Below are 24,038 nucleotides of genomic sequence, written 5' to 3'. Positions count from 1 at the left end.
TTGGATTTCTTGTAGAAATCTTTTTCTGGAATCCGACGAGGGGTTAGATTTGCTAAAGTCCGGTAGCCTGCTCCATCTTTGCAAGGAGTGCCCTGCTGTTGTACCACCTTACCCCAGTCCTGAAGATACTTTCAGGTGCAAACTTTGTTTGCTCACACTTGGATAAAGGATTAAAGTAAATTTATTATACTCTAACCAAGTGAAAAATAAACTTTCAACATCTTTCTCTAAATCCAGAGTTATTTATTAAAAAAGGGTGGCACACCATTTGGCAACTCCTATAGGTAGAGATGACCTACTAATGCTTCTGCCTGGTATCTCCACTTGTCTCCACTTGGGCCTGGCTCCCACTGAAGAGACCTCAATAAAGGTCGAAACTAGTCTGGGTTGTGGCCCTTCCCTTAATGTATAATATTAGACATATCCGCAAGGAGATGTGTTTTGCATTATGGGAGATACTGAGATAGGAGTGTTGGTAGCTTGCTCCACCTTTGCAAGGAGTGCCCTGGTGTTGTACCACCTTACCCCAGTCCTGAAGATACTTTCAGGTGCAAACTTTGTTTGCTCACACTTGGATAAAGGATTAAACTAAATTTATTATGATGTGCAGGTATTTCTCTATGTTTGCAATTTTTGTATGTTAGACCCTAAATGAATGATTTCTTTCCAAGATTCCATTATTTAGGATCTAACAGGTGTCAGTGGGGCATTATATCAAGCAATACTTGGTCTTTATTTGAGTTTTAAGGAAGTATAGGAAAATGGTTTAATGTTAAATCGGTGTGAGACAAGGATGTACATTATCCCCTCTGTTATTCATTATTTATATGGATCACATTATGAAGGAAAGTAGTATTAAACATGATATCAGAATTGGAGATGTTAATGTCAGCTCTTTGCTTTATGCAGACGATGTTATACTTCTAAATAAATCTGCTACAAGTCTGCAAGATTCTCTGACTAAATTGAATAACTGTTGTAATAGATATGGTATGGAGGTCAGCAATAAAAAGACCAAGACAATGAAAATAGGCAGATTCATTGAAAATGTCAACTGTGTTGTGAATGGAGAACCTGTGGAACAAGTAAAACATTTTAGCTACTTAGGCACGATTTTTAGTGAAGATGGTAAATTTTTCATGTAGTACTATCATATCCTGTACACCCCTTGAGGGTACATGTCAGGAATTTGATGATGATGATGGTTAGTATCTCTAAACTTAAAACACTAACAAGAAAAGCATGGGAGCCTGTGTAGCTTAGCGGATGTGGTGTTTGCACACCGCCGCACGAAAGAAGACTTGGTTTCGAGTCTAGTCGGCGACTAGAGGAAATTTTTCTAAGCCTTTTTTCGACCGGTTCCCGAGTTAGTCGATCTCTGGCACGGGCAAGCAGGTTTTTCCTCCCGGAAACTCGGGTTTTTCGTCCTGTAAACTCAAGAAAATCGACCGTAGAACCCACATTATTTCAGACATTAAATATATTGTGTTAGGGTTAGGGACCACGAGATGGCGGCACATTTGAGCCGTCTCTCTTCACTGCGTACCGCTTAATTAGTGATAGCCTTGGGCCATCTGTCTCGGATTGGGTACCAGTGGAGATTGAACTGCCCACTCAGTCTCCAAAAGTTAGATAGGGCTAAATGGCCTCGCCTACTCCCATATACGGGAATAAAAAGGCGTTAGCTGATTTTTTTTTTTTTTTTTTTTTTTTTTTGAAGAAAAGCATGTATGAACAGTTATATTATGAATAATGAAAACATGTAGAGGACATGGGTATTATAAATTAAAGATGCCAAGAAATTATATTCTTGGTTTCATCCTTTATCCAAGTATAAGCACATGAAGTAACTTCATGATTGCAGCTTGTATATAGAGGCTAATGACTTCACATCAGTTGCCTTAGTATCCCATAATGCTATGCATTATGGGCTTCTAATGCCTAGACCGGTTTCAACCTTTATTGAGGTCTCATCAGTGGGAGTTAGATCTAGAAGTGTTATCAAGGTTGAAGTAATGATGCAGAAGTCATATTTCCACATACAAGTAGTCAAAAGGTGTCACACCTTATTAAAATACTTTTAGAGATAGATATTGAAAGTTTTCCCACTTGGTTATATTATAAATTAAAGTTGCCAAGAAATTATCCAAGTGTAAGCAAACAAAGTTTGCACATGAAGTAACTTCATGACAGGGCCACATATATAGAGGCTAATGACACTAAGGCAATTAATGTGAAGTCATTAGCCTCTATATACAAGTTGCCCCATCACGAAGTTACTTCATATGCATACTTTGTTATTTCCACTTTCTTGGCAACATTAATTTATAATATAACAAAGTGGAAAAACTTTCAAGACATAGAAGGTGGAATGAGTCGAGTGCTGTCCAGCAGTTTGCAGTTGGTTTGCTGAAAAGTTGAAATCTGGTATGTGAAGGGATCTAATGAACGATATATAAATATAACACAATATCATTCCTTGGTTCTTATGAAGGGTGATGTGAGAAAAGATAACCATACTCGATTCTCTTATCTGGCGAGAAATGAAGTTGCCTTCCAAGTAGAGCACATAGAGCGCTTGTGCTACAATCATTGTCATTATGTTAGACTAGACCAGAGTTGTCTTCTGTTATTATAAGAAACATCTCCAAGATTTTTTTTTTTAATCTCAAAACTTCTTGAAGTCTGATCTGCATATGAAAGGCTACATGATTACAGAATTCCTTAATCCCAGGATGTTTGTAGAAAGAATTTTGTTTAGGAGAGTAGAGAAGACCCATTTGTGAGTCACCCTTAAATCATGAGATTTAAGATTAACAATTTTGCTTGAAAATCTGTCATTGTAAGGAATGAAAACAGTGTGTAGTGCCTATAAAAAAAAACCTCTTTGAGACATTCATAACAGAAGACAACTCTGGCTTAGCTTATCACAATGACATTGATTGCAAGGTTTATGCTCTTGTTGGATAAAAGAATCCGCTATGGTCATGTTTTCTCACAACACCCATAATAAGAACCAAGGACTGATCCTATGTAACATTTGGAAATACTTGCTAGATCCCAACTTTTCTGCAAACAATGCTGGAGAGTGGCTGACTTGTGGCACCTCCTCCACGCATTTCTATTATTTATACTGTAACAGTTCCTACAAGTTTGACTTGTTAGTATTTTTCGTTTGCAGTTCTTAACCTGACATTTATATTCTGGGTTTACCTTGACAGAGCCACATTTTTTTTTAAAATTTATTATTATTATTATTATTTATTTATTTATATATTTTTTTTGTTGTTGTAAAGTTAGTAAGTTAATTTATATATTATACTATTCTGACCAATTACAAACCCAGTTATTTTCAACATTGAACTTCCTCAGTTGAAAGTATTCTTTTAAACGAGTTTATTTAGAATTGGCACCAAGTATAAAACACCAACCTCAACAAATATACCTGCATTAATCTGCCAGAAATTTGAGGGAGAAGTCATCTTAAGTTCAACTGAAACTCAACAATTATTATTTAAAAAAACCTATACACTAGAAGGTGCCAAAGACTAGTCTTTTATCCATTACAATTTGAATAGTTTCCTATACACATTATGACTAGTAGTTGGACTCAGAAGTTGCAAATTCAGCAATTTAAGCCACTTAATATCTTTATCATTTGTTTTGGCATTGTGTATTACTGTTATAAAGCAGAGATGAATTTAACTTATGTTCAGCTGTGAGGCAAATCTTATTAGGAAAGACCTGATAGTGGTATATTAGCTAGTTTTTATAAAATATTGTTGGGTTGTTAAGGTTAGATAATCTGTAAACATTCTAGAGAATGTTTACAGATCAAGTATGCAACTTTAAATTTCATTCAGACAATGAAAGGATCATAAAGCAGCAAAACAGATTATATGTAATTGTAATGGCTTCACACCGGATGGATACAGTGTAATAAAATTTGGGATTAGGATATAAGCATGATGTTCATGTACTTCAATTTTAGTTTCAAATGCTGCATTTTTATTACAATGAATAATTCCAAGCATTTGAATTGGTGGATAGAATTTCATGAAATTTGGTATTTGGGATATCTATTAAACCTTGAATCATTTCAATCTGACCATTTGTTATAGCCAAATGCAAAAAGTGTATGTATGAGTACAAACAGAGAACTGTCTGTCTTTTATAAAAAAAAAAGTAATGCCAGTTATGTTATTCAAAGAACTCCAGTGAGTTCTGTAAATGGGTTACATTACTGTGTACAGTAATATCTTGCTTTCTGTTTTTTTCTTCAAGTGAATGAGGATATACTGGAGAGAAAGCAGATTCACTTAGGCAGTGTTTCAAACTTTCAGTACCCACCTACCCCTTTTAAAATTTAAGTAACACTAGCATCCACCCCCCCAGGCAAAGGCATTTGTGAGAAGTTATTTCATTCAAAACACAATTTTAGATAAACCCCTGGGGGAGGGTATGTGAAACATTTTTTAAATTATTAAATACATTTTTAGTTACATGAATTCAATATATGTACAGTAAAAACAAATTATTTAAATTTTCAATAATAAAAATGTTTAAACAAAATGCAACAAATGAAATCATTCCTGTTCAGAAAAAGTTAATGTGGCGAAATCTGGTTCTATGCTTGTCATTTTTAACTGCTGAGACTCTACATCAAGACTTCTGTTTTAAGATACACAAATGCAGAAAATTAATAAAAGCATGCACTGCTGAAGACTGTTATAATTTAAGACAGTAATGACTCTGAAATTTAATGGAGAGTTCCGACTGTGTGGTTTGCAATTTTTAATGAAATTTGAACACATACAGTTGGATCAAGATTATGTCAACCTGACACAGCCCTAATGGAGGTCAGTTCATTACGTGTGAAGAGACATTTTAAAAATTCCTTTAGATTTTTATTATTGAAAGATTAGAATAGACCTTCACTTATTTGTACCAAATATGACAACAAAAATATATAAAGGTGATCAAAGTTAAAATAAAACTGCTTCATACCCCTGGGGGAGGGTATGCATACGTCACTATGGGAAACACTGTACTAAGGAGATATTGGGTGTGAACACAAGAAGTACCATTTGCAGAGCCTTAGGAGGAGGAGTGATGATATTGTGAGACATATGTTGGGAGGGGTTGTTAGATAAAATGTGCAGAAAAATTTTCACAGATCAGAGGAAGACAGGTAGAACTCTCAGCTATCCCTGGTAACTGTATACAGAGTGTGTGTGAGCAAGGATGTGAGGAGCAGGTTGTTGGATTGAATGCAGTGCCCAAGTGCAAAAACAATGAGTTTAAGGCATACGGGCAAGTTTTGTATGTGGTGGTAGAGACCTCCTGCAGTGCCTCTTGATTCCTAAATAATGAGAATGAATATATTTAACCTTAACATCACTGTAATACGGAAGATAATAGATACTTGGCAGTAGCCTAGTACCTATCTTCCCTGTTACACTGACTTCTTGAAAGTTTTTATTATAAAAATTTTGAGTTCCCTCACACCCAGTAATATGATCATTTCAGAAGAAAAAGTAATAGTAAAACAACTGTAGACATACACATGAAATATGCTCAAAGCCATTATGTTCATTTTTGATATTATATAGTCAGCTACTGAAAGTTTTTAACTCATTAGGTATAATGCTGTGCTAGAAGAAATTCATAACAGCAAAATATCCACTATAACAAACTGTTCCTATGGGTTCTTACAAGTCTTCTATAGTACAGGTCAATTGTACAATGCTGTGATTAAAAATGCACTTTGTATGTATGGTTATTTCCTTACTTGTGAGTTCTGTGAATTATTTTTCTCTACTTGAAGCCATCAGATGCCTTTCACCCTGTACTTTATCTGCTCTTATTTTGGATAGCATAGGAGAATTTAGATTTGTTTTGCTGCAAGAAATCAAAGAAATGCATTAGGTTTTATGAACAAGAACAGCAACCAAGTTTGTGGAACATGCTATCACCGTTTTATATATACAAGGGTGGTCTGAAACGTTATCGGCCTAACAATGAAACACCAAATTTATAATTTCAAGATTATTATTATTTTTCAACATAATCTCCCTTAAGACTAATACATTTATTCCAGCGCCATTATCCCATCCCTGTAGTCGTTCTCAGTAAGATCTGCAAAATACCCCTCTACAGCTGCAATCACCTCTTGATTTGAAAAAAAAAAAAAAAAAACGCTGACCAGCGAGGAAGAGTTTTAGTTTTGGGAAGAGATAGAAGTCAGAGAGGGCCAAATCTGGGGAATAGGGTGGATATTCCAATAATTCATAGTGCAGATCCCTTAATTTTCCCATTGCCAAAACACCTTGTGGGCAGATGCATTATCCAGCATAAAAGATGATTTTTTTCTCTCTTCAAATTGCATCTTTTCTCACAAATTTTTTCGTCTAGCCTGGTTAAAAGATCAGAATAATATTCCCCGGTTATTGTTTTACCATTTTCAAGATAATTAATAAACAAAATGCCTTTAGCATCCCAAAACACTGATGCCATGACTTTTCCTACTGATGGAACCAACTTTGTCTTCTTTGGTGCCGAACAACTGGCTTCTGTCCACTGTTTTCACTGCTGTTTGGATTCTAGTCTGTAATGGTGAATCCAAGTCTCATCTATATAATAAATCAACTCACCAAATCAGTTTTTATTGTTATAACGCTCCGAGCAGTGCTCAGAGATTTTCATGCACGTGCGTCTTTGATCTGCTGTGAGCAAGCGCGACACCCATCTTGTGCAAAGCTTTTTCATTTGCAATCGTTCATGCAAAATATATCCTACATGTTCTTTTGAAATGCCTATAGTCTCAGCGATTTCATGCACTTTGACTCGCCAGTCATCCAATACCATATCGTGCACTTGAACAATGATTTCTGGTGTTTAAGTTAAGGGGATAAAAATCCATCATTATTTTCAAGCCAGTATACGAAACTCGGAGATCAAAATCTATCAAAATTTGAATTTCTGAAAAAGCTGCCAAAAAAAAAAAAAAAGTCTCTTGGCTCTTTATCAATTTCTGGTGTTGTTAAACTTTTTGGATGTCCTTCATGTGGATCATCTTCAAGGCTGGTACGGCCATGTTTAAACTCTGCAGCTCATTTCTTAACTGTCGAAAATGAAGGAGAAGAGTGCCCCTAAACTTTTATGAATTTCTTTTGGCATTAAACCTTCTTTTACAAAGAATTTTATAACTGCACGATACTCAATTTTATCCATTTCAAGGGATACAGATGACTTGCAATTTCACATGGATGCTTATGACAGATGTACCAACTTAGGAAAAAAAAAAAAAATCTCTTGCCAATAGTGTTGCAATCTATGGCTGAGGCCGAATACTTTTCAGATCACCCTCGTGTGTATATATATATATATATATATATATATATGAACATTTTATAGAATTTAGTGGAACAGAACCTACATAAGAGCAAGTTCTTCATGGAAAACTGTGAAGCATTTCTACATTAATTAATGTTAGGGTTTCTGTTCCTAGGAAATAGCTCGAGACCTTTCATAAATTTACAGATCTAGAATAGAAATAGTGTCTAATTTGTTTCTATTTTAGCAAAATGAGTATGATTAAGATTTTATTGTGAATTAATGAAACTTTTTAATGACTGCAATAAATATTTTTTTTATAAATCGTTTTGTGCTATTCTTAAATATAATACGAATATAAATCAGGTACAACGAAACAGTCATAAAAATGCAGTACATTTTTGTTACACTTAGCTGTTTCAAGTAGATTCATTCGCAGAATGACTTCCATTATCAAGTGGTTCGTTAGTTTAATAGAGGAGGAATCACTAGCAAACTGCCTTTTATGCTGTAATGTATGGTAAAATTATTATTTTTCATTTTTAAATGTGGATCACATTCAAGAACTTCTTGGTAAGTTAAAAATTATAGATGATTATTCTATTTTAATTATTTGTAATTTGATAATTTTTTTTATTTTAGCTTCAAAATGCAAATAAATCAATCCAATGTTTAAAAACACTTTAAGAAATGTAAAAAATGAAAGAGTTTGAGAACATGAACTAAACCTTGGAGATTCAGTGACAAATCCTGAAGAAAACATTGATTCAGCCAGAGAAGCATGTGGCGAGGTTGTCTGCAAGGATAGAAAAATCAGAACTCCATGGCAGACACAGAAAAGGAAAAGAAGGAAGCTTATCAAAAGTTTCTGGCAAATAAGTCAGCTTGTGGTCTTAGAGAATACAGAGACAAATGTAATAAAGCCAAACACTGTGTAAAACTAGCTAAACAAAAACTCATTGGAAGACTTTGGTAAAAACTTAGAAAATAAATATCAAGAAGGTGGCAAGTCATTCTGGAGGCTGTTGAAAAAGCTCAGAAATGGAAGAAAGAGTGCTGTAAAAGGAATTAGAGATGATAAAGGTGACATGAAAACTGAGAAAAAGATATCCTTGATGTACAGAGTAATTACTTAGAAAAATTTCTAAATGAAGCAATCAGGAATACATCCATACTGGAAGTAAAAAAAAAGCCTGAAGTGTGGAAAGGCAACTGGAGTAGATGATATTTGACCAGAAATGCTCAAGTATGGAGGTATAAAAATCTTAGTGGCTGAACTGCATAGTTCAGAATGCCTGGACAGAGGGACGAATTCCCGATGATTGAAGTAAAGCTCTCATAGTACCTATATATAAAAAGGGAAATAAAACTGAATGTGAGAATTACAGAGGGATTTCCCTACTGAGTGTTCCTGGTAAGAGTTATGCAAGTATACTTGAGAAATGGTTGAGAAGGATTATGGAAGGGAAGCAGACAACTGGATTCAAGCCAAATAGAGGCTGTCATGAGCAGATTTTCACTTTAAGACAAATAATTGAGAAATCATGGAAAGTATAACAAAGATCTGTATTCAAGTTTTGTAGATCTGGAAAAGGCATATGACAAGGTGCCAAGAGAAAAGTTATTCAAAATGCTACAGTTATATGGTTTCAATAGAGCATTATATTAAGCAATACTGAATTTTTATAGTCAGCAGTTAGAATTGAAGGAAGTACAGGAATATGGTTTAATGTTAAATCTGGTGTCAGACAAGAGTGTACATTATCAAAGTGGCATTAAACCTGATATCAGAATTGGAGATGTTAATCTCAGCTCTTTACTTTATGCAGATGATGTTATACTTCTAAGTAAATCTAGTACAAGTCTGCAAGATTCTTTGACTAAATTGAATAACTGTTGTAATAGATATGGTATGAAGGTCGGCAATAAAAAGACAAAGACAATGAAAATAGGCAGAAGCATTGTGAATGTGAACCTATAGAACAAGTAAAACATTTCAGCTACTTAGGCCTGATTTTTAATGAAGATGGTAAATCGAATATGGAAATAGACAACAGAATCAACAAAGCTGGTATGGTAGGAAGTCAACTGAATAGATTTATATGAAATAAGACAGAAATTAGTCAAAACAGTAAATTAGCTGTATACAAGACAGTGTTCAAGCCAATTAGAAATAAAAATTGACCAAAGACTGCAGATATGAAGTCCTGAAAAAGATTAGGGGCATGAAAAGATTGTATCAATGGCAATAACTATTATCCTCATTTTTAACTTGACATTGTTATCATCCAGGAATGTGTTATACATAAAAATATAACGGAAAAACTCACGTAGAAAAATTATTTAATGGTATAATTTTCGCCCGTGTGTCACAGGCATCTTCAGTACAATTAGGCACAAAAATTAAACATTAACTGACAATTCCAAAAAGCGCCACCTAAGTAGCTGGTGTAAGATAACTAAAAAGGTCAATAACTTTCCTAAAAAAAAAAAAAAAAAAAAAAAAATTAATACAATAAAAAGTTAGGAAAGATTAGCTGATTTGTAAAGTACTATCTCCCATAAAGGGGATAGACGTAAGCCGTCGGATCTGTTTAAGTTAGGAGAATGAAGTAGAGTTTCACATGCTTCTTTATAAAGGCGTTCCATGAGAAACTGACTTTTGTGAAGAACTCTTGTCTTTTTCCAATGAACTCTGTGTCTAGTGAAGATGGCATGTTCTGCAAGTCCAGACTTTTCAGGTTTAAAGTATTCAATATAAGATTGGTGTTCTTCTAGCCGAATGGAGGCAGATCTTCCCGTTTGTCCGAAATAACATAATCCACAAGAGCACGGAATCTGGTAGACACCTGGATGATTGAGATGTGGAAGCTTGTCCTTTGGAGAAGCGAGAAAGGTGGAGATTTTTCTAAACGGTCGAAAGGCAACAAAAATATTCAGTGGTTTTAAAATTTTTGCTATACGTTCACTGATGCCTTGTATATAAGGGATGGTAATGTGCGTTATTTCCTCTGTGTTTGAAGAGGGAGACATATTAAATCTACTCAAAGTTCTTTTAATGAAGCAATTCTTATAGCCATTAGATAGAAAGGAAGAAGTTATATATCGTATTTCTTTCTGTAAAAGATTATGTTATTTCGGACAAACGGGAAGATCTGCCTCCATTCGGCTAGAAGAACACCAATCTTATATTGAATACTTTAAACCTGAAAAGTCTGGACTTGCAGAACATGCCATCTTCACTAGACACAGAGTTCATTGGAAAAAGACAAGAGTTCTTCACAAAAGTCAGTTTCTCATGGAACGCCTTTATAAAGAAGCATGTGAAACTCTACTTCATTCTCCTAACTTAAACAGATCCGACGGCTTACGTCTATCCCCTTTATGGGAGATAGTACTTTACAAATCAGCTAATCTTTCCTAACTTTTTATTGTATTAATTTTTTTTTTTTTTTTTTTTTTTTTTTTTTTTTTTTTTTTTTTAGGAAAGTTATTGACCTTTTTAGTTATCTTACACCAGCTACTTAGGTGGCGCTTTTTGGAATTGTCAGTTAATGTTTAATTTTTGTGTCTAATTGTACTGAAGATGCCTGTGACACACGGGCAAAAATTATACCATTAAATAATTTTTCTACGTGAGTTTTTCCGTTATATTTTTATGTATAGTTATGTCTACTCACGGTTTACCTACTTAGGAATGTGTTAGCAGAGCTTATCTCAGGTGATATGGTCACTTAAACAAAATGGGAGAGGAAAGATTAGCAAAACAAGTGCTCTCTGTCAGGTTGGCAGGAAAATGACCCAGAGGAAGACCAAGATATAGGTAGATTGTTACAGTAAAAAGTGCCTTTGGAATCTTAAGATTGATTTGGAAGAAAATTTTAGATAGGCAGTTAATGGTGATGTAAGTTTTTCATGTAGTACTATCACATCCTGTACATCCTTTGAGGGTACATGTGAATCAGGAATTTGATGATGATTAAGAAATGTAAAAATGAGGAAGCAGCTCAAAAATTGTGCAAAGCATATTTCATGTTATTTTCTTATATAGTGAAACCTGTGTAGTATCCATAACTATAGAATAACATGTATGCCACAGTAAATAACTTTTTTTTTATTAGGTAAATATTTCATCGTATGTCTCATAACACATCAGTAAATGGTTGAACAACAATAGGAATTGAATTCAAAAACAATAGCAGGCATACTTAAATTAGAATCCCTGTATGTATGCAGTCGTGTTCATGGATTAAATTATAAAAAATAACAGATAAATTTATTTAATACAGTTGAGGATAAGAATTTCCCAAACTTTTGAAATAATGAGACAGTTGTAGCCAAATTGTTGGTTTTGGACCCAAACCTAACAGTTTGGCTACAGTATGTTGATGACGTCTTTGCAGTTTTGAGTCACATAGAACTCTACTAATTTTTACAAAAAAATCAACACCCTACATCCTTATATCAAGTTTGCACTAGAAAAAGAATCAAACGGTGTTTCCTTTCTTGATGTACACATCCAGCGTAAGCAAGATGGATCCATTTCCACTCCTGTCTACCGAAAACCAACTTTTTCAGATCTTTATATTCACAATACATCAGCTCAACACCCATCTCAAAATTATGGTATCATAAAATCTTTAGTATCCAGAGCACACAAGATTTGTTCTTCTGAAGATTCTCTAAAACAAGAATTGAAAATTGTCAGAGACAAGCCTTATTAAATGGATATAACCCAAAAAATAATTAACCACTCTCTTACAAATCAACCCAGACAAGAAGAAACCCACAGGACTCCTATATCATATATTATTAAAGGCATCTTGTGGTAAAAATTATGAAAAAAATATCAACTTATTGCTGATTATCACATCAACCAAATTCACACCAGTGATGCTACCTGTCGTATACAAAGTACCACAGTAACTTGTTAATATGGACAAACAGAAAGATCAATAAATAGACGTATCTTTGAACATCAAGACCACATCTGTGTTATCAAACCTCACAAATCTGGCCTTGCACAACATGGAATCCAATGGCAAGCTGCTATATAGAAGTGCTGAAGCCTTACTTCATAGACTTAATCGTAATCAGAATGACTGTCTCACTATTCCAGAAGTTCAGGAAATTGTTATCCTCAATTATAAATAAATTTATCTATTATATTTTAATTTAATTAGGTTTAATTCATCAACATGCAACTGTATACATAGAGGGATTTTAATTTAAGCATGCGTGCTACTGTTTTTTGAATTCAATTCCTATTGCTGTTCGATCATTGTACTGATAAGACGAAATATTTACATAATAAAAAAGTTATTTACTGTGGCATACATGTTATTCTATCATGAGAGATTTCATGTAATCAATGTGATAATGAGGAAGTAGCTCCAATTGTGCAAAGCAGATTTCAGTAAGATGGTTCATTTAGTAGTGAAATATTCATAAATTTTATTTTAAAAAAAAGGGGGGTGTGCGCAAAGAAAATACAGAACTTTCCAGCAAAAAGAATTCAGGCTGATCAGTGAAATTTTAAACTTTTTGTGAAACAAGAAATTTCAGTGAGATTGTATCCAGTTGACTCCCATAGTAGGATTTGTCAAAATGAATGATCACTCAAAATGAAAAGATTCATCATCATCAAATTCCTGCCATGTACCCTCAAGGGGTGTACAGGATATGATAGTACTACATGAAAAAAATTACATCATTATTAATTTCCGGTCTACAATTTTCCTCCAAATCAGTCTGTTACTTGTCAAGACTCCAACCTTATCAGATCTTATATTTCTATCGTCTAAGGCACTTTGTACCGTATCAATCCACCTATATCTTGGTCTTCCTCTGGGTCGTTTTGCTGCCAACCTGGCAGAGAACACTTGTTTTGCTAATCTTTCCTCGCCCATTCTGTTTAAGTGACCATACCACCTGAGATTAGCTCTGCTAACGCATTCCTGGATGTTGACAATGTCAAGTTCTTTCCTAATATCCTCATTTTTAATATGATATTGCCATTGATGCCATCTGTTCACACCTATAATCTTTCTCAGGACTCATATCTGTGGTCTCTAGTCTTTGGTCAAGTGTTTTACTTCTGACCCAGCTCTCAGATCCATAAGTTAAAACTGGTTTGAACACTGTCTTGTATACAGCTAATTTAGTGTTCCGCCTAATTTCTCTCTTATTCCATATGAATTTATTCAATTGACTTCCGACCATACCAGCTTTGCTGATTCTGTTGTCTATTTCTATATTTAATTTACTATCTTCAGTAAAAATTGTGCCTAAATAGCTGAAATGTTTTCCTTGTTCCATAGGTTCTCCATTCACAACACAGTTGACATTTTCAATGATTCTGCCTATTTTCATTGTCTTTGTCTTTTTATTGCTGACCTTCATACCATATCTATTACAACAGCTATTCAATTTAGTGAGAGAATCTTGCAGACTTGTAGCGGATTTATTTAGAAGTATAACATCATCCGCATAAAGCAAAGAGCTGACATTAACATCTCCAATTTTGATATCATGTTTAATACCACTTTCCTTCATAATGTGATCCATATAGATAATGAATAACAGAGGGGATAATGTACATCCTTGTCTCACACCAGATTTAACATTAAACCATCTTCCTATACTTCCTTAAAACTCAAATAAAGACCAAGTATTGCTTGATATAATGCCCCATTGACACCATATAACTGCAGCGTATTGAATAGCTTCTCTCTTGGCACCTTGTCATATGCCTTTTCCAGATCGACAAAACTTAAATACAGATCTTTGTTATATTCCCATGCTTTCTCGACTATTTGTCGTAAAGTGAAGATCTGATCCTGACAGCCTCTATTTGGCCTGAATCCAGCTTGTTCTTCACCAAGTTTTTCTTCCACAATTCTTCTCAACCGTTTCTCAAGTATACTTGCATAGATCTTGCCAGGAACACTCAGTAGGGAAATACCTCTGTAATTCTCACATGCAGTTTTATTTCCCTTTTTATATATGGGTACTATGAGAGCTCTACACCAATCATCAGGAATTCGTCCCTCTGTCCAGGCTTTCTGAAGTAACAGTGCAGCCACTGTAAGACTCTTATAACACCATACTTCAGCATTTCTGGTCGAATATCATCTACGCCAGTGGTCTTTCCACATTTCAAGCCTTTGATGGCTTTTTTTTCTACTTCAAGTATGGATATGTATTCCTGACTGCATGCCTGGTCAGTGTTTTTTACCACTGTGCTGTCATCACTGCTTGTTTCATTTAGCAGTTTTTCAAAGTAATTACTCCATACTTCAAGGATATCTTTTTGTCCAGTTTTTATGGCACCTTTATCATCTGTAATTCCTTTTACAACACTCTTTCCTCCATTCTTAAGCTTCTTCAACAACCTCCAGAATATTTTGCCACCTTCTTGATATTTATTTTCTATATTCTTACCAAAGTCCTCCCATGACTTTTGTTTAGCTAGTTTTACACAGTGTTTAGCATTCTTGCATTTGTCTCTATATTCTCTAAGAGCACAAGGTGACTTATTTGACAGGAACTTTTGGTATGCTTTCTTCTTTAACTTCCTGTGTCCACCAGGGAGTTCTGATTTTTTTATCCTTACAGACAACCTCACCACATGCCTCTCTGGCAGAATCAGTCAATGTTTTTTTATTATTATTACCACGGGCTACTCCAGGAGTCCTTAGACTCATCGAGGGAGGCCCTAAACATCATGTTCTCACAGCTGTTCAACATTCTCACAGTATCTATCATACCTTGCCTTGAACTTGCTCACTGTCATAGCACCCACAACAGACTCTGGCAGCTTATTCCACTCATTTACCACTCTAAAAGTAAAGAACCCAGCTCTAACACCCCTGCTAACCACGCTCTTGCCCAGCTTCCATGGGTGTCCCCTAGTTCTCCCACCACCAGTCCTGATCTCAAAAATATCATCTGAATTAATCCTATAGAATCCTTTTAGCAATTTGAATGTCTCAATCATATCTCCCCTTTTTCGCCTATCAACTAGTTTCTGCAACCCACAAATCTTCAACCTGTTCTCATATGGTTCATTCCATAGACCTGCTATCATCTTAGTCACTCGCCTCTGGATCCTCTCAACCTCCTCCCCATCAAGAAGGAACCGAGGTGACCAAATCTGGGCACAGTAGTCGAGATGAGGTCTTATCAGGGCTCGGTACAGAGATACAATAACTTGTTTTTCTCTGCTCGTCAAGGTATTTTTCAACAACCAAGTGAGTTGATGAGCTGATTTAGCTACTTTTGCAATGTGCTCCCTAAACTTCATCTCCATATCCACCAACACTCCCAAGTCCCTGGCCTCATCAATCTCTTGGAGTACAGTTCCACCAATGTGGTATACTGCTGCTAATCTTTTCACTCCGAAATGCATAACCTTACATTTTGTCACATTAAATTGACATCCATTCTCCTTAGTCCAGAACTCCAATCTATCTAAGTCATCTTGCAAGACTTTGACATCTTCTGCATTCACTATCGCCCTACCCAACTTTGCATCATCAGCGAACAAATGAACTGTCCCACTTAGACCATTCCCTATATCGTTAATGAACAGATTAAACAGCAGTGGTCCAAGAACAGAACCCTGTGGCACACCACTAGTCACAGGCCGTTTTTTGGACTCTACTCCTGAATAAACTACTCTTTGATATCTCTCCATCAACCACCCAGCTATCCATCTCACCAACCCTATATCCATTCCCATATGTTGTAGTTTACGGTTTAGAATTCCATGTGGTATCCTGTCAAACGCCTTTGCCAGGTCCAGCAGTATCACTGTAAACCCATTTCCCTTATCCAGTTCAGCCGTCACCTTGTTATAAAACTTGAGCAAGTTACTGAGGCATGATCTACCCTTCACAAAGCCATGCTGTCCTCTGTACAGTATCTCATTTTCATCAATCCATTCCTGTATTTTTCCCTTGACTACTTTCTCCAAGACCTTGACAACGACTCCTGATATGCTGATCGGTCGGTAATTTGCAACCATAGTCTTGGATCCTCCTTTATGCAGTGGAACTATTTTCCCCTCTTTCCATGCCTTCGGGACTAAGCCAGACCTGAGACTCAGATTAAACAACATGGTCAAGGGCACTGATAATTCATTAGCCGCTTCATGCAAGACCCGAGCCGGTATACCATCCAATCCCACAGATGTATTCACATTAAGGTTCTGTAATAGACTATTCACCTCCACTTCATTCATCACAATTCCCATATAAACTAATGGTTCCTTCATTTTTTCAACGTCACCACCTGGATGATATACTTTTGCAAAGTGCGCGCTCAGTAACTCCACTATATCGACTGGTTCAGTGAACTCTTTACCATCGTCATTCCTTAAAATCATTTTGCCATGTACAGTTTTTTTCTTGCTTGCAGCATATTGAAAGAACTGTTTGGGATTCTCTTTTGCTTGCATAGCTAGTTTCCTTTCATAATCAGCTTTTGCTGTTTTTACCACACTCGTTACCCTTCTAGCCTGTACTTTATACCGTTCGTGTGCCTGCAGGTCACCCCTTTCTTTAAATTCCCTCCATAGTTGTTTCTTTTTTTGCAGCTCAAGCTTAATGGTGTTATTCATCCATTTAACCCCTCCTTGTTTCACTATTCGGACCTTAGGTATACAATCAGCCATAACCTCCTGTAAATGCTCTTTGATCACTTCCCATGCTCTATCGACGTCCAGCCCGTGCAGTTGTACATGCCATGGCACTGATCCAAGCAATCTCCTAAGCTTGTCATACTTGCCAGCACGGTAATTCCACATATAGCCTGTCTTAATCACAAATTTCACACCTTTAGCCACCTCCCAGGTCAAGACCTTATGATCACTCTCACCAATAGGTGGCAACATGGTCATATTCATTACAGTCAAATTCTCAGATACTATTACCAGGTCAAGCACTCTCACACCCCTAGTATTTTCAATTACATGCTGTTTCAGATAGTTATCCCTTAATAATTGAATAAAATCCATTTCCTTCCTCACATGTGTCCTCTCCTCCTTCCAATCAATGTTACCATAGTTGAAATCCCCCATAATAATTACCCTCCTTCCACTCATTTCATCAATTTGTTTATGCATACCATCTCCACCATCTATTCCATCACCTGGTCTATAGCAGCACCCAACTGTATATTTTATTCTGCCAGTATCAATCTCACACCAAATAGCCTCAAATGAGCTCCTTTCACTATCCTGCAATACTTCAATTCTCCTTGGCTGCAGTTCATCAGCTATCATCAATAACACCCCTCCCCCAATTTTATTCTCTCTGTCCCTCCTAAACATACTATAACCTACACATTCTATCCCATTAACTATATCATCTTCCGTCAGCCATGTTTCACTAATGCCAATAACCTGTGGCCAGGAAGAGCCAATCAAGGCCAAAAATTCTTCCTTCTTGTTCCTAATACTCCTGGCATTAGTATACATGAATTGCAGTGATCCCTTTGTCCCACCCCTATCTTGATGCGTTATTCTAAATATCCCATTCCCATTTTTTGTCCTTATTGCTGGCTCAGATACATTATATACATTTTTACACTCAACTGTCTCACTGATGTCTGGATATCCAATTCCCCCCCTCCTTGGTAGTTCTAGTTTCCCTGGTTCTGCACATCCATTTTCACTTCATTCAGCAACACTTTTTCCAGTCTCCGCACACCAAGTCCATTCAAATGCAGTCCATCCATCTTGTATAAGTCCTTTCGCCCATCAAACTCACTCCACACGTCCACAAATTCCACACCACACCGTCCGCATAACCTGCGCATAATATCATTTGCGATTATGGCCCTCCTTCTAAACTCCTCTCTGTCATACCGCGGTAACAGACTCACCATTCTAACTCTGTCACTCTTTTCTTTCGCTACCTTTAACAATACTTTCAAGTCCTCTCTCATAAAAAATTTATCACCTTTCAATTCATTCGTACCAGCCACAATTGTTATTTCTTTCACCCTCTGTTTTTGCACTCTAATGCTCTCACTTACATCCTTAAATTTCGCACCCGGCAAGTACGATTTAGTTACACTCCCATCTGTTACTCCTCTTAATAACGAGTCACCATACAATACTCTCTCCTTCATTTCGGAAACTCGCCCACGCTGTTTATTTCCGTTAGCCGAATCACTCTGGAAAGAGTTTTGCAGGTGCTCTAATTGCCGCTGCGCATCTTGTATCACTGCGCGCAGCCTAGCGATCTCACTTCCTACAGTTTTCTTCAGAGTTTGCCAATGAATCTCCAAGGTTTGATTCCTGTTCTCAAACTCTTTCATTTTTTCTTCAATAATCTTTGTATATTTTAGTCTACAGTTCACATCTGAGAGCTGCTCAACTTTTATTCGCTTTAAAATTTTCTTATATGTTATTCTTTTCAATGTGAAATTCAATTTTATCCTGCTCAAGACTAAATAGTGATCACTTCCAATTTCAAATCCTCTGTACACTCTGGTGTCCTGCACCAGGCAGAAAACATCACTTTCAACAATAACATAGTCAATGAGACTTTTCTTATTCCTAGCCTCTTCTCTCCATGTGAATTTGTGCACATTTTTATGTTGGAACATGGTGTTAGTAATAACCAGTCCATGTCCTGAGCAGAAATCCAACAGATATTTGCCATTATTATTAGCTTTGCTCTTTTCTCCAAATTTTCCCAAAATATTTTTGTATGTCTCACAATCATTTCCTACTCTGCTATTTAGATCCCCAACAAGGACCAACTTTTCATTTTTTTTTGTGTCAGTTGCTTTTTCTAAAGCGTCAAAAAATTCCTCCACTTCTACCTTAGTAGAACCTTCTGTGGGACCATAGGCACAAATAAGTCTCATTGTCCAGTTCCCCATTCTCATATTTGCCCACATTACTCTACTTGAGACTGACTGCCATTCAAGAAGATTAGCCTCGTATTTTGTGTTGAATACTATGGCTACTCCTTCTTTTCCTTGATTGTCATTGCCTGAATATAACATTTTGTATTTATTGCTCAGAACGATCTCACCAGTTTTGGTCTTTTTTGTTTCAGTCACTCCTATTATGTCGATCTGGTACTTACTAATTCCTCAATCCACTTATCATGATTCCAAAATCTTGCTTTTTTTAAGTCTATAATATTCTGAATGTCAGCTGATGAACATTTTCTGGGTATATGAACTAATCATAAATTAAAATGTTTAATCTTTTCATTCCTATATATGGAATGAAAAGATTAAACATTTTAATTTATGATTAGTTCATATACCCAGAAAATGTTCATCAGCTGACATTCAGAATATTATAGACTTAAAAAAAACAAGATTTTGGAATCATTTGGAAAAACCCAATTGTGGTGAGAATGCAAAAATTTGGATGTAAAAACTTAGTTGAAAATTTACTTGGCCTTAATTGAGCCATCCATTTAGCAGTTGATGACATATTTAAAAAATAACTGTAATGGGTGAAAACGTATAAGGTGAAAACCTAGGACTGGTAAAAACAGTCTCAAGTTCTCCAAACAGAAAAATAGCCAAGATTCAGGTACCTTAATTACTGTTTCCCACTGTGGGAAGTAATAGTACTTAATCGTCTTCATCACTTCAATTTATCATTAGTGCATTGTACTATGTGCCAGTTCCTACCATTCACACTTATGTTCATTCTTAGAAATATGGAGGATGCTTGCAATACACCGAGCAAAAATTAATGAAATTTTCATTTCTACCTCATCTGGATTTAATTTTAATATGCCAATTTGCATTTTAATTAAATGTTTAAGAATGACAACAGTTCCCCACCACACGAGGTACGAAATTACACTATATGATGCATTTAAAAGTTATTGGTGTAGGCATGTATTAAGATTTAAGAGCAGTTTGGAAGAATTTGGATGAATCTGGAAGCTACATCAAAGTGCATAGTCTGAATCTCAACGGTTTATACGTTCCCAAAGTCTTCAGAATTATTCAAATAGTTTGATAAATGATTTGGAGAAGACATGGAATTGTTATAGATTTAATTCTTGCTGTTCAGTTTTGAATCATTTGTGCTAAATAATTGAATACAGTATGTATTTATAAATATTTGCATCCTATTTTAATTAATATTCAGCTGCTATGTGTTAAACAGTGCTATACCCAGGCATAGGTACCCTAAAATACAAACTGATTTATTAAAAATAAATTCCAAAGATGAAAAAGGTATTATATAGATATAATTCATTATAAATTTTCGCTGCCAACTACCATCATTTATGCAGTATTTTTTCGATCTCTCTCTATAGGTGATGGACCTCACAGATCTTAGTAATTGAGTTCTGTTGCTTATGATATTCAACATTAGTAATTTGTAACAGTGGAAGGTATACAGATATTTAGGATACAAACCACTGACTCAGAGCTTTCAATGTATATAACTTATTTTTGTACTTTTTTTCATAGACAATCATCTACTCTGTGCACACTGAACTGGGACCATGGCATAGAGAAAGAAGGGAAAATGTTTTTTAACACCCTTTTATATGCATCAGTTTCATAGTTAATTTCTTTTGTGAGAGGAATACTTGAAAAACTGTTAAGTAGATGATTGTGCCAAAGTGTTTTTATTTAAGTGTATAAATATGATGTACATATAGACAGTTAAATTTCTTAATCAGTATGCTTGATATTAAAGTTCTGCTGTGCTGTGCATTTATTATTGTTATTTTTTTTTTAAATGAAATATGTATCATTTATGCTTACTATAAATCTGCTATAGCAAAACTACACTTATTTAGCTATAGTAGTATTCATGAATACAAGCAGAAATGTTATCTAAATTCGCAAGGCATTTATGGATTAGCCTTCAAGTTGCTGCTGTTAGCACACAGAGAACAGTGGTACATAGCTGTGCCTCCCTTAGTTCTGCTATCCTATATGTTTGTGATTGAAGGTATTCAAAACAGAAGTGTATATAGCATAAGAGTCTGCAGATAACTTCTTATGAACATCCACAGTTAAACAGAATATTAATATAAAATAATGAATTATTGTTGGGTATATAATTAGGAAAGTGAACCAAAATGATACTGCTCACTGTTGTCCAAAAGAGTAGGAAGTTGGTATTGAATTTTGGACAAATTTTGTATATGAAGAAGGATCACAATTATTTGAACTTGTTAACTGATTATTAAATGTATAAATTGAAAGGCTTATTCTAATCAGCGACCTATATATACTTTCTCAAAATTGATAGTTCAGAGAGTAAGTTTAATTAGCCTGTTATTGTTGTTGTAATAAATTTAACTGTGTTAAGGAAAAATTTATAGTGTAAAATTCACTTGTCTTAACCTTGGGTTTGTTATTTTGCATCGAAAATTATATTTACTACTGTTTCTGGTACTGCTTAAGGTGATAGCCATGTGATAAGATTTTTTAATGGCTGAAAGAAGAATAAATATCTGATGTATTTGAACAATTTTATTGCTTACAGGGAACATCCATATTTCTTTGAAAGCAAAAGTTTACCCCAAAGTTGAATAGTGCTCTGCAATTTGTATTTTGAAGTTTTTATTAAAATGCTGAATTATTTTTTATTTATTTTTTTCTGGCTATTACTATTCTGTACATCTTGGCTAACTCATGTCTTTCCAATGAATTCTCATTACATTTCGATTAAATTGTAAATTCATGATAAACATCTGGGCTATTTGCTGAAAAATACCAATCAAAGAAAATGCTGCCTCACACAGTGTGATATTAGTTGTAACTTAAAATTAAATAATTACAAATGAAAATCATTTAGGAGAAAGTCAGTAATTACATATATGAATCCTACTCAGGATTTTATATCTAATGCAGGTGGACTAAGATCTGCAAACTCTGCTATAGAGAGCAACTTTTCTAGCCACTTCAGGCTTCCCCGTTAAGAAGGATGATGATTTCACACAGGATGAAAGACATTCACATCCACCTGTGCCACAGTGGCATTTGAACCCAAAGCTTGTCACTAGTCAGAAAACTTTAGCAGTTTCTGCACTGTTGGTTTTCTGTGGCTACAATAAGCAGAACAAATTATATTGACCCTTATCCTGAAATATCTATTTAAATTCTGTTCCAAATTTTATATTTTCTCCTCAGCAAGGAAATTTAATTGATGAAACAGAATAATTCTACCTTTCGGCACTAGGGAATGTTCATTATTGCATCTTTTCAAAATGAAAAAGTTCTTACACAGCTGAGTACGGTGAAGATAGCAGTAGCTTTATTTTGAAGTCTCAATCCATATTATTCCATGATGTTCTAATTTTCTGCCTTTTATTTCTGTTTTATCAGCTTCCTATTGTTAGTTTTATGTTGCTGATCAGCATACATCCATCACTTATAGGTTCTTGTTTCACTACATGCTGACATCTGTAAACTTGTGTGTTTGGCAGAGGCACAATTTTAAAAAAAAAACAAAAAAAACTGACTTACAATTTAGCTTTTCAGTTCGGAATCATTCATCAATCTAAACAGTGGTTAGCAACTATCAATCATATACAGTTCTGAAATAATTAGATTCAATTCTTTATTATTCTTTTTGTGAAATACTTTCACAAAATAATTTCACAGTATATTAGAAAAATTTGTACATTAAATTCATTCCATTTAAGAATATTGTAATTTTAGCATGGGTTATCATTTTATCAAAATTACATTATTAAATATTTAACTTGAATAAATATTCAAGAAATATAAAAATTCTCTCCACCCCAAGCTAAATGTAATTTTAAAAAATAAAATTTGCAACATTTTAGAGCTCTTCGCAAGCAACATAGGAGTATATTTACTAAAGGTAGATTTTTCACAAGAACCTTGAAATATTTCAATGAATAAGTTGTTTCATCAGGCTGTTATATCTTTGAATTAATTCATAATAGCACTTCACAGTATCAACAACAAGAGTAAAAAAATGTTTGCCAATATTGCACTAGTTTTCTACCTAGCATCTTCCAGATCACAAATTATAACTGAAACAGAAGTAATGTCCTTGCATGGCATCCTCTGTGAGCTGGATAACTGTGAAGTTAATTTCAAGAAATTAGGCTATCACATCTCCCAGATCTTTTGCAAATTAATGTTATATAACTGTGGTAATGACAGGAATGGGCTTTGTCATGGAAATGTTGATGAGAGAGAACAATTTTGACTTTGTATTTGTCAGGTTCAGACCCATCAAATGAGTGCAGAGATATCTACATGTATTAGGCACTACAGAAGAATAGAGATCTGCAAGATGCCCAACTGTGTCATGCAGACAAGAGTATATGAAAAGAACATGCAGGTAGATTATTATGTCTGCATACGAATGCTAGGTGTATCAGAAACAAAGGGATAGAGTTTGTTGCCTTAGTCAATATGTTGGGACCTCAGATTGTAGGCATTGGTGAGACCTGGCTATCAGAATCAGCAATAATAAAGGTATTGTGTGTAAAGGGTACACTATTTTTTAGGAAGGATAGAGAGGAGAGGAGGGAGAATGTTGTTAATGATATTGGATGACTCGAATCCAGTTAGCACTACAATCTATGATTGTAGTGCTGCTACTAACAGTAGTTCATATGGCAGTGAGTTTGAAGTCATGTGGTGTAAGGTGGAATCTAATAAGATCAATTGCATAGTGGGCTGTTGTTATAGACCTGGTGGATCAGTTGCTAGTG

The 24,038-nt window shown here is 35.1% G+C and overlaps 2 protein-coding genes across 8 annotated transcripts in view; one reads left to right on the top strand and one right to left on the bottom strand.

Moving 5' to 3' along the window:
* Positions 1–21,932, top strand: part of LOC150095856 (uncharacterized) — a 163,934-nt gene extending 142,002 nt beyond the window's left edge. For 2 of the 5 annotated variants that reach the window (XM_090409300.1, XM_090409298.1), the window contains one exon: positions 20,643–21,932. The gene's annotated coding sequence lies outside the window, so the exon portion shown is untranslated. Of the gene's footprint in view, positions 1–7,749; positions 7,909–20,642 lie in introns of all 5 variants that reach the window. The other 3 variants (XR_016549944.1, XR_016549943.1, XM_090409299.1) reach the window with 3 other exon arrangements.
* Positions 1–24,038, bottom strand: part of LOC150095855 (uncharacterized) — a 335,373-nt gene that overhangs the window by 20,205 nt on the left and 291,130 nt on the right. For 2 of the 3 annotated variants that reach the window (XM_090409305.1, XM_090409302.1), the window contains exon 5: positions 5,792–5,901. The gene's annotated coding sequence lies outside the window, so the exon portion shown is untranslated. Of the gene's footprint in view, positions 1–5,643; positions 5,902–24,038 lie in introns of those variants that run through there. The other variant, XM_090409303.1, reaches the window with a different exon arrangement.

Source organism: Typopeltis vanoorti, chromosome 19, assembly GCF_054136105.1.
Source record: "Typopeltis vanoorti isolate ZY-2024b chromosome 19, IOZ_Tvanoo_1.0, whole genome shotgun sequence".
Lineage (NCBI taxonomy): Eukaryota > Metazoa > Arthropoda > Arachnida > Uropygi > Thelyphonidae > Typopeltis > Typopeltis vanoorti.
This window is presented reverse-complemented; position numbering and strand designations above follow the sequence as displayed.